The sequence below is a fragment of the Eurosta solidaginis genome, chromosome 1 (assembly GCF_040869045.1).
Source record: "Eurosta solidaginis isolate ZX-2024a chromosome 1, ASM4086904v1, whole genome shotgun sequence".
NCBI lineage: Eukaryota > Metazoa > Arthropoda > Insecta > Diptera > Tephritidae > Eurosta > Eurosta solidaginis.
Genome location: NC_090319.1, coordinates 154,660,155 through 154,674,690, shown reverse-complemented (window position 1 = coordinate 154,674,690; position 14,536 = coordinate 154,660,155). Strand labels below are relative to the sequence as shown.

At 41.7% G+C, this 14,536-nt stretch overlaps 1 protein-coding gene and 1 pseudogene across 6 annotated transcripts in view; both read right to left on the bottom strand.

Moving 5' to 3' along the window:
• Nucleotides 1-14,536, bottom strand: part of stac (C2 and C2B_Munc13-like domain-containing protein staccato) — a 2,073,982-nt gene that overhangs the window by 1,934,849 nt on the left and 124,597 nt on the right. The gene's annotated exons all lie outside the window — the stretch shown is intronic.
• LOC137236885 (glycerol kinase 2-like) overlaps nt 4,675-14,536 on the bottom strand; it is a 134,356-nt pseudogene continuing 124,494 nt past the window's right edge.

Sequence of the window (14,536 nt, the reverse complement as noted above, 5' to 3'; positions counted from 1 at the left end):
CTTTCTTAAAAATTACACTCGCTTGGAATCTGGCGCTTATTCGGTACATTTACCTAAAAAGATGCCGGCAGAAGAATTAGGAGAATCGTATGAACAGGCCTTAAATAGATTTAAATCACTTGAGCGTAAGCTTCAGCGTAATCCGGAACTCAAGCAACTATACTCTGCTTTTATTAATGAATATATCGATCTTGGTCATATGTCAGCGGTTGACGTTATACCAGTCCAGATACGTGCACATTTTTTACCACATCACTGCGTTCACAAAGCAGATAGCACAACAACAAAGCTGATATCACAACGACAAAGCTACGCGTTGTATTTGACGGTTCTGCGCCAACCAGCAATGGACGCTCACTAAACTCAATTTTAATGGCAGGGCCTACAATACAGCCCACCTTATTCGACACGCTATTGAACTTTCGATCATTTAAAATTGCTCTGATTATTTTTTACAATTTTATTAGGAATTTATTTTAGAATTAGACATATGCAAAATGTATCGTTGCGTTAAAATATCTGATCCTGATAATTATCTACAGTGTATTGTCTGGAGGGATCGTCCTACTGAAAACTTTCGTATTTATAAACTTGACACGGTAACTTATGGTACAAAACCAGCTTCGTTTTTAGCAATTCGAGCAATGCAACAACTTTGCATTGATGAAGGGCAAGCCTATCCAATTGGGGCAAAAACCATTACTAATTCTTTTTATGTAGATGATATGATTACAGGTGCAGATTCCTTGGATGAAGCTCGTGATATTTTATACCAAACAAGAGAGTTACTTTCTTTGGGAAATTTTGAGTTGCGGAAATGGTGTTCAAATGACAAGCGGTTATTACTGGATATAGCTGATGGAGAAAAGCAAAGTTTTTTAGCCTTTCATGATGGCACTACCGTAACGAAAACACTTGGATTAATTTGGGAACCTAACTTAGACTCTTTTATATTTTCATTCTCGCCTTTTACAGCACCAACAAAGGTCACAAAGCGCACTATTTTATCAACTATTGCCAGATTATACGATCCACTTGGTTTGATTGGGCCTGTGGTTGCGAAGGCCAAAATATTTCTACAACAACTTTGGAGGGAAAATTTGCATTAGGATGAAAGCCCACCCCTATCCATTCAGACAGCGTGGCTAGACATCTGTAACCAATACGAACTCGTTCCTCGTTTCGCATTTGATAGATGTGTACAAATGGCTGATGCCGATATACAAATCCATGGATTTTGCGACGCAAGCTTGGCAGCATATGGTGCTTGCGTATATATTCGGGCCGAGAAAGAGGGAATCGTTTGCACAAATCTACTTTGCTCTAGATCGCGTGTAGCTCCACTTAAAACACTCACAGTGCCAAAGCTTGAGTTATCGGCCGCCTCGCTATTAGCAGAATTACTAAATAAGGTGACTAATCTTCGCATTTTTAATGGTAAGGTATTTTGTTGGTCAGACTCGACTATTGTTTTACCCTGGCTGCGTAACGAGCCAGCTAATTTTAACATATTTGTTGCCAACCGCATTAATAGCATACAAACAATGACGCAAAACACGACATGGCTGTATGTTCCATCTGAAATGAATCCAGCTGATATATTATCTAAGGGAGCCAGCCCAAAGGAATTATTAAGTAAGCCAATTTGGAAGCAGGGACCACCATTCCTCGCAAATAACCAATGCAAATGGCCAGTATCTCCTGCCCTACCAAAGGTATTACCAGAGAAGAAAAAAGGTGCGTTTGTGCATGTAGCCACACAGGATATGTCGGTAAGGTGTAAATTTATTAATTGCTTTGCCAAATTGCGAAAGGTATATGCTTACGTCTCCCGTTTTTTACAACCACTTGGTACGAGGTGCTCTGGGCCACTAAATCCTATAGACCTTCAACGTGGAACCTATTTATTAATTCGTATGATCCAAAGGTCGCACTTGAAAGAGGACTATAAGTTGTTAGAAGCTAAACTGCAAGTGAAGACTTCATCGGACATTCGATCTTTGAACCCCTTTATCGACGGAAATGGATTGCTTCGAGTTGGTGGTAGAATTCAGAACTCATCTTTAGACTACTCCGCAAAGCACCCAATCATTTTGCCCAGGAAGCACCCGATAACTGATGCAATTATTACAATTTTTCACGAACAGCTGCTTCATGCCGGTCCACAATCCCTGCTAGCCTCTATTCGCCTTCAATACTGGCCTATTGGTGGTAGAAAAACAATTACTCGTGTCATAAACAAGTGCGTTCGCTGCTTTCATGTTAAGCCCAAGGTAATGGAACATTTGATGGGCAACTTGCCTTCACAACGAGTTCAGTTCAACCGAGCATTTACAACTACGGGTATAGATTTTTGTGGGCCGTTTGTTTACAAGTCTGAAGTCAGAAATCGGCCTCCGATTAAATGTTACATAAGCCTTTTCATCTGTTTTTCAACAAAGGCAGTTCATTTGGAACTAGTAAAGGACTTATCTACTCCTTCGTTTTTAGCCGCACTAAAACGTTTCGTATGTACGCGTGGAAAGCCCCAAACAATATGGTCTGATAATGCAACGAATTTTGTTGGAGCAAAACGTGAACTGAGCGAGCTAAAAGAACTTTTTTTAAATCAGCACCATATAAGACTTCCAAGCTCTTGTACGCATACAAAAAAGGTTGCCGAAGCACATACTGAAGCGCATCACTCGATTAACTCAGTGCATCGCCGTGCAGATGTTGCCTTCGCGCTTTACTAACATGCGTAAAATGCCTACATACTACACAAGCACAACGCTTTGTTCGCATGATCTGGAAGTCTCCCATCCATAGTACTCCAAGGTAGGACATAGATGTAACTATTCTAGATTGCATAGTCCAGAAGACAATTATAAACATGTAAAATAGATTTAAGTTAGGCTTAGGAAAGCCGTAATAAATAAATACATTACATTATTATCAGTAAAGGAGCAATGTTTGAACGACGGCATTGCATGGAAATTAATACCTCCACGCTCTCCCCATTTTGGTGGCCTTTGGGAGGCCTCTATCAAGCTAATCAAATATCATTTTTATCGTATTGCAGGTCTCTCTGCTCTGAACTTTGAAGAGCTTCGTACATTGGTTTGCCAAATTGCTGCGATTGTGAACTCAAGACCACTTTGCCGATGACTTAGATGTGCTTACTCCTGCACATTTTCTAATTGGCGCACCTTTTACATCTATCATGGAACCCAATGTAACACAAATTGAAATAAACCGGCTCAACAGATGGCAGCGTATGTGCTGCATGCAACAGCAATTTTGGAGGAAATGGCAGTCCGAATATTTAACTCTCTTGCAACAGCGACAAAAATGGAGTTCGTCCGAAATTAACCTAAAGGTTGGTGATATGGTTTTGGTGAAGGAAGAAAATTATCCTCCTCTAAAGTGGCCTCTCGCTAGAGTCATGGAAACGATTCAAGGAAATGACGGTGTAGTTCGTGTTGCCGTGCTCAAAACCACAAATGGTGTATACAAGCGACCCGTGGCGAAGCTATGCCTTTTACCCATCGACGACAACATTTTGAAAGCCTAAGCCTTTCAACGGGCGGAGGATGTTTAATTACATACTATACTACTCTAATTATATTATCTACTCCTAATTGTACTAGCACTGCCTGTACTTGCTTAAGTCCGAACAATTGCACGCACAAGAATTCCGTTATACTTAAAGGGTTATTATATGCTTTAACTACATACACCCATAAATACATTTTTTATATTTTGTTGCTTCTCCCACTTCTAAGTTGGGAGAAACTGCTTTGACAAATTGTAATTGCAAAGCAAAGTAGGTCACCGACTGCTACATCAGCTGATGGTACAGCTAATAAGCAATCTACGGTATTGTGCAGCGAAGAATCGGCGACCGCTAAATCATGTGATTTGCACAATTGGTGTGTACATATGTACGTATGTACAATGATATGTATGTATGTATATCGAATATTGTAATTAGGGCGACGTTGGCTATTTAGCTTATGTATATTTCTTTCTTTTCTTGCTGGACTTCGACATTGTCACATCGATTGCGGTAAAATAAATTATAATAAAAATATTAAATCTTGGCTTTTATTTGGACGCAATTGGCATAAGCTTCACCCCTTACTGGTTGGCTCCACCGTTTTGGATTTTACAGCGTTATACAGCGGAGAATTTACACTGGTTTTATCCAGGTTTGTCTTTTTTTTGGAAGCGATTGGTATCAGCTACACTGCTTAAATTTGGCTATACGATAGAGGCATTTACTATAGTGGTTTTTCAGCTCGGTTCTTTATGCGGTGCAGTTTAATTTGCTTCAGAGGTTTGGCGAGCTGTATCTCATTTTATTTGGCAACTGGCTGCTAAAAAGGCTTAGCGGCCACGAAACAGAATATATATTGACGTACCGGCTAAACCAAGATGTACTTGAAAATTTCTTTGGTGCTATGCGTAGCAAAGGTGGTTTAAACGATCACCCGACTCCAAAGGAATTTCAATATAGGCTTCGAAAATATATTTTGGGTAAAATCTAAAATATAACACACCAATAATAAAACTTACGCGATCCTTATTATTTTTGAGCTTATAAATAAAATTTTTAAAAGAGAGCTGGATATAAATTGTTTTCGATTCCAAAATACGACTAAAAAGTTATTTATTTATGTTATTTGCTTTTGATACCAATTTAATTATTATTTATGTTCATTTTCATGAAAACTTATTGTATTATTATTAGTACGACTATCTTTACATATATAGGTTTAGGTTTTGTTAAAACACTAAGATATTTAATTGTAATAAATAGAAGTTGCACTGAAACAAATCTGAAATAAAAAAAAAATTATTAAATAATTAAAAGAATCTGGCTATTCACGTAGGCGTGCTTATCAGGTCATCTGCTTATGTACTTATAACTTTTACTCTATTCCAAAAGCAAAGTGAGCTGAACACAAATAGTTTTTAAACAGATAAATTGATAGACATGGTGACGTGAATAGACCAAACGTTTTTCAATTAACTGGACCTTCTTGTGTGCACCTTGTTTGACAGTGTTCTGGTTTACGAAGGAGCCCTTTACGAATATTCCAAATATGTACACCGATTCCACAAATATTTTAATGGAAAAGAATGTTCCAAGCATGCGGAATGAATAAGTTAATACGCTCAATGATTGTAACACTAAAATCGCAATAATACTTCGGAATTATGCAGTTTAGTACTTTTTCATAAAATCGCATTTTTTGACCGCATAATTCCATCGTTTATAAAGCAGCTCTTGTCCTATACAAAATCAAAAAACATAAACTAAAATCTTCTAAACGTTTTAAATTATATATTCTTACGAGATGCTGTAGTTGTTGGGCTTAATGCATCCACTGGGGTTGGGTACATAACTTTTGCCTGCAACAATAATACAACATTCATAGTAATACCCTAGCCTAATAGCTTAGGCAAAGAGGGATTTAATTATCTAGCACGAGTCTTCCTCTTGTCCCTTTCAACCTTCGTCATCCCCGAAAAATGGTGGTGATTCCGCTATTAAACCCTGGGAAACCAGCTAACATAGGAGATTCTTATCGTCCGATATCTCTCCTATCGCCAATAGCCAATACACTTGAATCCATTTTGCTCCCCTATTCCAAAGCAAATTTTAAACTAGCATGTCATCAGCATGGCTGTACAAATCTTCATAGCACAACCACCGCGCTAAATGCCATTAGCACCCAGATAAATTGCGGTTTAAATCAAAACCCCCACCATAGAACAGTACTCGTTCTTCTTATTCTGATACGATCAACCATGCCACGTTACTGCAAGACCTGGAAGGGTATACCCTTCCCCGAAGTCTTACAAGGTGGATCGAAAATTATCTGGTTGGTGTCCTATCTCCATTTTTGTTTAACTTCTACATATCAAACCTACCTTCGCCACCAGAAGGAGTTACTATCGTTTCCTACGCCGATGACTGCACAATAATGGCCACAGACCCAGGCCCACAGATCGATGAGCTTTGCAACAAAATAAATGGCTACCTCTCTAATCTCTCCAGTTTTTTTTACTTACAACATGGACGTCCCAAATGTCGACCATTTTGAACATACACGTCAATGGCACTACGCTATTGACTGCCTTACACCCCAAAATCTTGGGTGTGACGTTTGATCAGGATCCTAATTTTGGTGAGCATGCAGCCGCAATTGTACCGAAAATTCTCAAATCTCTTGGCGGTACTTGGGGTAAAGGCAAAGAAACGCCCATTGCAACTTACAAAGCAATTGGCCGCCCGATTGCATGCTACGCGTTCCCGATATGGTCTCCAAGCCTAAAGGTTACTCACTGTAAGAAATACAGGAATGTCAAAATACTGCCCTCAGAACCGACACGGGATGTCTTCTTATATCCACAGAACACCATCTACATAATGAGGCGAGAATACTCCCCATCAGCGAGGGAAATGAAATGCTAACCTAACAGTTTCTGTTGAATACTCAGAATCCTGGGCATCTAATTGATGAGGCCACATCGCTCAGGGGCTTAAGCCTGCACCTAAGAACACAGCCATATGTAGCTAAAAAGCACAAGCAGGCCCGCAGTGAACTCCACAAACAAGCGTCGGACCTCTATGTCAGGAATTGCCCGGTGAATCCTGTACTCAAAGAACAATACCCAAAACTTGCAGAAGAGGAACACACACTCCCTAAGGAAACGCGAGTCACTCTAGCTCAGCTTCGATCTGGATACTGTATCCAAAATCAAACCCGACATACAAAACATATGTCCTGCTTGTAACGTGTCCCCACATGACACCAACCATCTCTTCAACTGCATTTTGGAACCAACGCCTCTAACACCGCTCTCATTATGGTCCAGCCCTGTTGAAACAGCAAGTTTCCTTGGACTGGCGATATTGATGACAATTTGTGATGGGTCCCACCTATGGGAGAAGCACTACAACAACAACAACAACATAGTAATACCAGCGCATATCATTGCGCCTAATCCTGCTGGTGATGGTGTCTGTGGCCTTTCCAGCAAGCAACCAACAATATCTGCAATAAATTGCACGAATGCAATCTTTTCGGCATATTCGTCACAAAATAGTAAACGCTCTTTATTATTTTGGCGATGCCATGTGGGCGTATCTCGTTTAACTACATAGCACCTCATAGATTTGAAATCCAGTTGATTCATAGGCAGCTTGGGTAACATTTTCCGCAGTTGTTTGGCTAGTCAATACCAACAAAACTCTAAAGATAAATAAATTGAGCATAGTTTGTATTCAACATACAAAATTTAATGATTATTATTTTTTAATTATTTTATATCTCACCCCCGTGTATCGTAGCGTCAATATGGTGCATATAGTCCACGAAATGCAGGTACAAATCTAATCTCTGAACGCTTTGCTGCCAAGCCAAATTCCACATTGAACATTTCCGACGAACAAGAATATGATATCATAGAAGTTTCTCCCAGGAATGTGTTTAACACGTCAACAACGTTGTCATTGCAATTAATTTCTGTACTTATGCGCAGTCCTTGCTTTAGTTAATTAACTGTGGAACCGGCATTACAAATAGCACCCTCTAATGTATAATAGGTAGGCGATTTTGCCCCAACTAATATGCTACCAACGAAAGTGAACCATTAGAGGATTCGATTAATTGTTTACCTGCATTTACTAAGACAAAGCAGCTATCGTCGATAATAAAAGCGTTTTGACCGGCTTTTGTTTGTTGCTGGCCTAACAAAGCAGCTGACTGTTCCCCAATGCACTATATATGTTATAAATAGAAAGTTTACTAAACAGAAATATAAATTGTATGCAACAAATTTTACCCCTGGTATCGGTAGACCATTCAAGACGCCTCCAATAACGTAGCCATATATTTCCAAGTTTGAGCGTATACGTGAAAGAATTTACCAAGTTTCGTGTCCCATTCATTAGACTTGTATAGCCGGCGTGGGTGACATTTGTTTAGTGTACACCATTTATGTTGGCACCAGTAAGATTCTGTAAGATCATGAATGTAAGAAGTGATTATATATTGTTGTAAAAAATATTTTTATTTAGCATATCTACCCATAAAATCCATGTATCATGTGTGCCAAAAAGACACGTACCCTTTTCCATTGCCGTAGACACTGCAGGTACATTTTCTTGAAGCCATTTTATTTTATGAGCTAAACTATGTGCTTAACGGCAATCCTGACTTACGACGGAAGTAATTCACATTATAATTCACGTTATCAGGCATTCACGTTATTAAGCAAATAGCAAATGCATATTTAAAACCATTATGCAAAAATTTTGTTTTTAATGAAAACGTCAGAATGCGTCCAACTTTGACATAACACATTGAAGCGAATTTCGATTTTGACATATAAAAATGTGGCGAATACAGAATTTCGCCCAGGCCAATTATGATTTTGCATTAGTCCATCGAAATTACAAAAACAAAATACATGAGAAATGTGTGTATGTTGCCATGCTGCCACCTGTATAAATTCGCCTTGATTGTATGAATATGTATGTAAGAGTCAATATATTTAAAGACATTCAAAAACGGGTTGAAATATATGTTTGTACAAATGATGGAATAACTTAATGAGTGAATGCTACACGATCGAGCACGTTCTGTGCTCGTGCCCTGCGTTTGCCAGGTTAAGACTCCAGCTATTAGGAGTGATAAAGCTATCAGATCTAACCGTAAGTGGCTTAAGTCCTAGGAAGTTTCTAGTATTTGCCAAGAGGACGGAATTATTTTATAACATAGGTCCTGGTTTTGGATAGGGTTTTCAGTTTGGTCGTTAAAACAACTTTCTGGTAACACTACGGACTCATTCAATCTTTGTGAGGTCCTCATGGACCGGCCAGTTCAACCTAACCTAACTTCGGCGTGCGCCTTAAGACTTTTTAATCCCAAGGGGTTTTAATAGGCTTATTTGCCTTTTTTGTTTCACTTTCCCTTTTTGTTTTGCCGATAAAAACTTCGAAGGGAGCCTTAGGACCTCCTTGTCCCAAGGGGTTTAAATTTGCAACACCATTATTACAAAAGTCAATATTAATGTTTTTTTCTACATTATCTTTACCACTTATATTTTTATAAATTATTTTTACTTTGCACAAGCCAATATGCGCTTCTATTTTCTTCAAAAAGCTATATCCTAGGAGCAAACCTGATTCCAAATTATCTATCTCATAGATAACTGCTTTTCTCTTTTCTAATTTATTTCTATCTTCATATACTCCCCGATTAATAGTGCTCATCGAGCAATATCATTAGTATTATACTAATTTGGAGTGCTTTCGCACAAACTAACCGCAAGTCATTTTGGAAAGGACGCATCAAGGTATTCACCGCAGTACATCACGCCAACTTTCTATCAGTTGCAGCCGAATATTTTTGCGTAAGTAAAAACCCGCATTATACAGTCCACACCCGCAAGTAATCTACGACCCGCAACATTGCCTCCGTGCGATCTACCACCCTCATCTGCCAAGCTAATCTATCGCAACGCTCCTTTGCCGCAACATTTTTTGATCCATCGAGCCGGATCGCCCGCATCGCTCGCAATTTTAATCCATATTAATACACCGCATATTTGATTTTGTTGTAAAAATTACAAACCAATTTAATTTTTATTCGTTCGCTACGCATTCATATTTTCAAAAATACCAAAAATTCAATTCATTTCGTTCGGTTCGATTTAATGCTGCACATTATGAGGTGGACGTCGGCAGGCATCGGTGCAATTTAGAAACGAAACATCAGAACCAAGGAGAATTAAACAAGGGGTGACACAGGGTGGTGTTCTATCCCCACTTTTGTTTAATTTCTACATATCTAAGCTACCTTCACCACCGGAAGGAGTCACAATCGTTTCCTACGCCGATGAGTGCACAATAATGGCCACAGGCCCAGGCCCAAAGATCGATGCGCTATGCAATAAAATAAACGGCTACCTCCCTGATCTCTCCAGTTTTTTCGCCGGCGAAACCTGGCATTATCACAGACTAAATCTTCCGCGACCTTATTTACAACATGGACGTCCCAAATGTCGACCATTTTGAACATCCACGTCGATGGCACTACGCTACCGACTGTCCTACACCCCAAAATCTTGGGTGTGACGTTTGATCAGGATCTACATTTTGGTGAGCACGCAGCCACAATTGTTCCGAGAATTCAGAGCCGTAACAAAATCCTCAAATCCCTCGCTGGCAGTACCTGGGAAAAGATAAAGAAACGCTCATGACTACATACAGAGCAATTAGCCAGCCGATTACGTGCTACGCGTCACCCATATCGTCGCCAAGCCTAAAAATTACCCACTGGAAGAAACTACAGGCCTGCCAAAATACTCCTCTCAGAATCGCCACGGGCTGTCTTCTTATGTCCCCAGAACACCATCTGCATAATGAGGCGACAATACTCCCCATCAGGGAGAGAAATGAGATGCTGACCAAACAGTTCCTGTTGAATACCCATAAACCTGGGCATCCCAACAGACATCTGATTGATGAACCAGCACCGCCTAGGGGCTTAAGGAGTCATCTCCGTAAGCATTTTGAGGAAATACGGCACCTGAGAACCCAGCCGTATAGGTGAAAAAACACAAGCAGGTCCTTGGTGAATTCCATAAACAGGCGTCGGACCTTTACGCCGGGAATTGCCCGGTGAATCCAGTACTTAAAGAAAATTATCCAAAACTCGCGGAAGAGGAACGCATACTCTCCAGGGAAACGCGTGTCACTCTTGCTCAACTTCGTTCTGGATACTGTATCAGGTTAAACTCTTACCTATCTAGAATCAACCCCGACATACACAATGTATGTCCCGCTTGCAATGTGTCCCCACATGACACCAACCATCTCTTTAATTGTAATGTGGAACCAACGCCTCTAACACCCCTTTCCTTATGGTCCACCCCTGTTGAAACGGCAAGTTTCCTTGGACTCCCGTTAGAGGATATTGATGACAATTTGTGATCGGTCGCGGCTATTAGGTGGGGCGAGCATTGCTACAAAAACAACAACAACAGGTGGACGTCGCTTGTGGTGCCGATAACGTTGCAGTGGAAGAGAGTACACTAACTCAAGCCGAAACTTGGTACGCTATGGCCTTAGCAAATTTCAGCCGTGCGCAAAAGTGTCACACCGAAGCTTCAACCCCGAATGTAACCCGACCAACAAATGTTTCTACAATCGTGTCTGCCTCCATTCGTTTACCCAAAATGGAGCTACCCACGTTTTCCCCGAGTCAACTGAATGGGTAGGCTTTTACGACTCGTTCTGTTCACTGGTTGACAGTAATGCCGCGCTGTCGGACGGACAGAAAATGAACTATTTACGGAGTTGCTTAAAGGGTGAAACTTTGAAAGTCGTCAGCAGTTTCCAAATTTGTGATTCGAATTACAAGGAGGCATGGGACTTGCTTAAGTTGCGCTTCAAGATCATGCTCGTCATCGTCGAATCACATTTCAAAGCTATGGCCGACATCCCCAAAGCAACAAGTGACACCGCCAGCTCCGTAAAAAGTGTCCTCAACTCATATCAGCAGCACATTCGTGAACTGAAAGCGTTAGGCCGACCTGTCCATTTCTGGGACGACTGGCTCATTCATGAAGAAGTAGGTAAACTCGCGTTCGAAACCAGGAAGCAATGGGAGCTGTCACTTGTTGGTGACGAACCTCCAACTTTCGAGCAGCTCGTAACATTTTTAGAAGTTAGGTGCAGATCACTCTCGATCTTATCGTCAGCTACTTCGGTACAGCCAAGCAAAGCTGTTACTGCTACCAAGCCCACCAAATCTCTTCATGCCACATCCGCTAAGAATACGACTAGTTGCCCTTTTTGCAAGGCGGATCATAAGATTTATAGCTGCGAAAAATTCAGCCGTCTGGACCATACTGCTAAAACAAAATTTGTGAAGGATTGGAGTCTCTGTTTAAACTGAGTTAGGGACATTTTAAGCCTCGTTTCAACAGTTCTTCGTCGTGCCGCATTTGTCGCCAACACAATCACACCTTACTGCATGGGACTCCAGCCGCATCTAACATCAGCAACCCAGCCGAAAGCCAGCACACCAGCTCGAAATACGCCAACGCAGGTACTACTTCAGGGAACGATTCAACCGCTCTTTTCGCAACCACTTCTTCGGCAGTCAACCCCGCCCCTGAATCTGTATCTTCGTGCCTAAAAACCGATTCTGACCCATTATCTGCGAGTAAGACAATTTTTCTGGCTACTGCTCTGGTAAGGATTCGAGACTGTGCTTAGTGCTTTCAGCAAGCTCGTCTGTTGTTTGACTCTTAAACTGTCGCCTCAACTGCATGGCCGCATATCAAAGGGTTGTCTCTAGCAGACCCACAGTTTATGAGGCCTGGTCGTATTGATTTGTTGATAGGAATGGATGTTATGGATCAGCTTATGTGCCCGGAAATTCGGAAGGATCCTTGTGGAACGCCTGCGACTCAGCGTACAGTCTTCGGTTGAGCGGTTTTCGGAAGTGTTGATAATCCATCTACCCCTTGTTTGCGTACGTATTTTTGTGATGTACAGCTTGAAAGGGCGTTGACTAGGCTGTGGGAATTGGAAGAGCAGCAATTTTGCGGAGGAGCAATTTTGCGAACAGCATTTTCAGGAAACGCATAAAATATCTCCAGATGGCCGTTTCGTCGTCGAATTGCCGCTAAAAGCCGATGTACCGCTGAGAGACTCTAGGAACCAGGGCATTCGTAATCTTTTACGTATAGAACGGAAGCTTGCCGCCGATACAGGTTTACGTTTGCAATACAACGAGTTTATGCAGGAGCTCATCAGCATGAATCACGTGGAAGCCGCATCCGCAACAACAAGTCGGACCTTATACATGCCTCACCATCCTGTTATAAAGGCGTAGAGTGTTACGACCAAATTGAGAGCCGTATTTAACGCAGCCGCCAAGACACGGCTGGGTACTTTCTTAACGATGCACTGTTTGTTGGTCCGCAACTGCAACAAAGCTTGGTATACATACTTCTGCGTTTCCGAACCCTATGTCGTTTCACCGAAGCAAATCGATCTGCAACGGATTGTTTGGCGAAGTGATCCATCACACCCAATTCATGACTACAGAATGCTACAGGTAACGTACGGCGTCACTGCCGCATCTCATTTGGCCGTCAAGTCGCTGCAAGAAAGTATAAGGTACTCATCAAGTAGTTGCGAAAAGGCTGCGGCTGTCATTCAACGAGATTTTTATATGGACAATTTGTTGACCGGTGCTTCAAGTAAGCATGAACTTCAGTTGCTGCAACAATATGTCTCCGAAATACTTCTCGAAAGTGGGTTCGAACTTCGCTAGTGGGCTTCAAATTGCGATCAATGGAAAATTATAAGGAACGGGATATCCAGCGCCTCGGAAAATATTTCTCACTACCTTGCTGAAGGGAAAGATGTACACGCTTTAGGTCTCGTTTGGAATACGTATGAGGATTATTTCACTTTCGCAATCAACCTCAAGAAACCGCCTAAAATTTTGTCGAAGAGAGCATTTCTGTCGGACGCTAGCACGCTTTTCGACCCGCTTCTTGCCCCCCCCCCCCCCCTGCGATAGTTCCAAAATATGGTTTCAGTACATCTGGGGCGCCGAGGTTAGTTTGTATGAGCTCGTACCGGAAACAGCCGCAAAACGTCGATCTGAACATCGCTCTGATCTACAAAGTTTAACCGATCTGAAGGTGCCTCGTTGGGTTTGCTGTAACGCCTCTGAGTCATCAACCGAACTGCACGTTTTTTCGGATGCGTCAGAACGAGCTTACACCGCGGTTATCTACGCACGGTCAAATCACAGTAGCCTTGATTTCGGCCAAGACCAAGGTAGCGCCAATCAAGTCTACAACGCTACCTCGTTTGGAGCTATGCGCTGCGCCCTCGCTTCTAAGTTAGTACGAAGCATTTGACAGAACTGGAACGAACTCCGTTGCCCGTTATATGCTTGGACTGATTCGACTATGACTCTGGCGTGTCTTCAAGCTCATCACAGCACATGGGAAACGTTCGTCGCAAATCGCGTGGCCGATATTCAAGGAGTCTTACCGTCTGAGTGCTGGCAACATGTACGCTCCGAACTGAACCCGGCAAAGTACGCATCGAGAGGCATAACGCCTCGAGAACTCGTTCAACATCAGCTGTGGTGGTCTGGTCCAGATTTTTTGCATGGCGAAGATCATTTTTGGAAGCAAGCTTCGCAAGTACCGCATTTAACTGACCTGGGCCTTTGAAAAAAGGTCGCCGTTCATATTACAGTACCCGAGGACACTTGGCCTGTCATAACTAAATATTCTATGTTATGGCTTATGTGTACGAAGGGTTATGGCTTATGTGTTAAGGTTTACACGCAATACTCGCGCCAAAGAGAATCACACGCTTAAACGAACGAGTGGCATCCCTGTCAGGAGTTGGCCGAGACCGAACTAAGACTAATTAAGTATACTCAACGTAGTTATTTTGCTAACGAAATTTCTCATTGCAGGGAGAAAAAACCCATTCCCC